Source organism: Triplophysa rosa, linkage group LG20 (genome assembly GCF_024868665.1).
Source record: "Triplophysa rosa linkage group LG20, Trosa_1v2, whole genome shotgun sequence".
NCBI classification, from domain to species: domain Eukaryota; kingdom Metazoa; phylum Chordata; class Actinopteri; order Cypriniformes; family Nemacheilidae; genus Triplophysa; species Triplophysa rosa.
This window is the reverse complement of record NC_079909.1, coordinates 3,829,712-3,833,060: the sequence shown is the minus strand read 5'-3', so window position 1 is coordinate 3,833,060 and position 3,349 is coordinate 3,829,712. Positions and strand designations below refer to the sequence as shown.

At 43.9% G+C, this 3,349-nt stretch overlaps 1 non-coding gene across 1 annotated transcript; it reads left to right on the top strand.

Annotated features, from left to right (window-relative positions):
* The first annotated feature begins 1,189 nt into the window (after window positions 1-1,189).
* On the top strand, window positions 1,190-1,261 carry trnac-gca (transfer RNA cysteine (anticodon GCA)). The gene has a single exon. It is a non-coding gene; the product is annotated as a tRNA-Cys (tRNA).
* The last annotated feature ends 2,088 nt before the right edge of the window (window positions 1,262-3,349 follow it).

The window sequence follows — 3,349 nt, the reverse complement described above, 5'->3', positions numbered from 1 at the left end:
AGGGGGTAGAAACGTGACAGTTAGGAAAAACAGATCCTGCCCCAAAATTACCCCAACCCCCTTTAAATATTATACTCAACTCAACTTAACTCAACTCTTTTGTATATAGAGCTTTTCACAATTTTCTTTGTTGCAAAGCAGCTGTACATGAAAACATGTTAACTATAACCAATACATTAAAAATCATACACGCACTGACAGACACACTAACTAAGTGAGATTCGAACCCCTAGACCAACGAGCCTCAAGCTTCAGGCAAATCTGCAGCCTTGGGCACCGGGGAAAGACAACGAGGTCGGGCTACTGATGAGACAATAATTCTTGTTTAGGAAAAGTTAATCAACACAGTTGCCAAACCGCAAACCGCTCACCCCCTGTACAAGTTTGTGTACAGATATGTGCTATTTGAATCAAGCAACAGTCTTTTCGCTTGGGTTCCGTGGTGTAATGGTTAGCACTCTGGGCCTTGAATCCAGCGATCCAGAAATCTCGGTGGAACCTCTTCGTGGGTCCTGACGTTTGTCAAATGGTTCATTCCAAGCTGTAGGGGAATGCAGGAGTCAGCAATACGAAGAAACCTGCGGGTTCGAATGTATAATGGTTAGCACTTTGAATTCAATCATCTGTAGAACAAGTGATTTGAAAAACCCTACAACTGGAAGGACGTGCTTATGTTGTTTGCGCAAGATTTTGTGCATCAAAGTTTTTCAAAGAACATTTGAATTAAGATCGCTGAAAAACACACCCCTAGACCAACGAGCCAATGGCTCCAGACCAAACTGCAGTCTTGGGCATTGGGCAAAGACAAGGAGGTCAGGGTGTCATCATCAGACAATAAGTTTGGTTTTGGTCAAGTTCATCAATAAAGTTGCCAAACCACAGACTGCTTACCCCTTGTACAAGCTGGTATTCAGAAACATACCCCTACACCAACCAGCCCAAAATACCAGGGGACTTTTAAGTGAGAGGCCATGCACAAAGAAAAGACGGTAAGGGCACTCAATGCACAACAAGTTTTGTTTCTTCAAGATATAATCTAACCACATACTGATGACCTCTTATACAAATTGTTAGACAGCAAACCGTAGCACTTTACAGCATTCTGAGGATGTTTGTTCTATTTGCATGTTTCTGCGTATTGGAACATTAAACAGTTGTATTCCATGGTGGTTTAAGCGCTTCTTGATGAGGGGGTGTAGCTCAGTGGTAGAGCAATTTACTGCAGATCAAGAGGTCTCCGGTTCAAATCCGGGTGCTCCCTTTCGGGTAAACCTTTGAATTAGATGTTACTGTTAAAACTAGCAGCCGTGATCAACGGGAAACTAAAAAAGCACGTGTACATGTACGCTGGGATGTGTTTGAATTCAGGTTCAGACGAGGCAGTATAGATCGGTGGTAGCTACAGATGAGACAATTATTCTTGTTTTGGACAAGTTCATCAACACAGTTGTGAATCCACAAACCGCTCACGCCCGGTAAAAGTTGGTATGCAAACATGTTTTAATTGAATCAAGCAAAGCTTTTTTTTCATGGTGTAATGGTTAGCACTCTGCGCTTTGAATCCAGTGATCCGAGTCCAAATCTCGGTGGATTCTAATGATTGATTGCAGGCTGTAGGGGAAGGTAGGAGCACTTTGAATTCAATCATCTGTATAACCAGTTCACTGAAGTACACTACAAATAGGATGGACGTGCTTTTTTTATGTTGTTTGCGCAAGATTTTGTGTTTCAAAGTTTTTCAAAGTACATTTGAATTAAGATCGCTTAAAAACAGACACCAAATCCAATGAGCCAACGGCTCCAGACCAAACTGCAGCCTTGGGCATTGGGAAAAGATAAGGAGGTCAGGGTCCTATTCTATTTCACGATAGCTCTCAATTATATTGTTGAATGGCTATAATTAATGTTAAAATAATCAATTTAATAGAGACATCAGTTACAGTACTAATATCAAAATGTTTTCTTTCATTCATAAAATTACGCTGTTAAAGAAATATGTTGTTTCTACATCAATTTGAAGATTAAATGTGAAATTATTAAAATGTAAAAGTACATTTTAAAATATTATTATTATGTGTGATTAATCGTGATTACTCACAGAAAATGTGTGATTAATCCGATTAATTTTTTTAATCGATTGACAGCACTAGTTAAAATACAATATAATGTGATTAGAGGGTAGAAGCGACACAAATTTAAAATGCCAAAACTTGACCAAACGCAACGTCATGACGTCACAAATATGTTAATTAGTGTATGACGTCATCAGCGCCACAGTCTCTCAAAATCCTGCGGGAAACACTGTATTTAAATCAAGAAATGCCTTAAATAGAACCTGTATGACAAAGTGAAGTAAGCTAAAAGATGTCAAAAAGCAACACATCATGCCACGATCTAAAGAAATCCCCAAAAACACATGAATTGCCATGTGTCATTGTAGCGAGGAAGGCGGGACGAGAGCCGTGGGGCAGGAAGGCGGGGCCGGTGGCGTGAGTGATAATGAGTATCAGCTGTACGCGCACCGGTCCCGCATGCCTCACGGGGGAGCTTGGGAGCATAAGAGGACGAGCGACGGGACTGCCGACGAGAGAGGACCGGGCCTGGAAATGTTAAGTTTTGTTTATGTTCGTGTGGCCGGCAGCGTCTGTGAGGGGCTGCCGGCCTGTTTTACTGCTGTTTATTGTTTATTTATTTTTGATTAAAGTGTTTGAATGTTCGCCGGTTCCCACCTCCTTCCTTCCGTTTTATTGAGCTTTATTACATTGGTGCCGAAACCCGGGAGGAAGGAGGGACATGCTGTCGAAGAGCCCTCGTCGCCGAGGGGCATTGCGGTGCTGAGGAGTTCGGGCAGCGCGGACGAGGGACGTCCGCCAGCGGCTGCCCGAGGCGGTGGTGCTGGAGCAAGAGGAATCAGCTGGGACGAGGACCTCGCTGCCGTGCTCCTGGGCCGAGGTGGGGTGGCGGCCATAGAGGAGGGAGCGGAGGAGTTCGGGCCGTTTGCCGTGGGCCGGAGCCTGCTGCCGTCCACCGAGGAAAAGGGGAGGAGCAGGGAACGGAAAATTCGCTGCCGGCTACCCTCAGCCAAAGAAGCCACCGCCAACTGCCAGGACGCAGAGGAGGAGTGGGCCGTCCCCCCGATGTCCAGCGCCACCGCATAGCACCGCGAGGAAGAGCAACTCAACTCAACTCAACTTTATTTATATAGCGCTTTTTACAATTTTCATTGTTACAAAGCAGCTGTACATAAGACATATTGACTATAAGCAAAACAATTAAAGTTGTACCTGCAAAAACAAGAAAAAGTTGAAAACACAGAAGACAGACATACCCACATACAAAACACTCCACA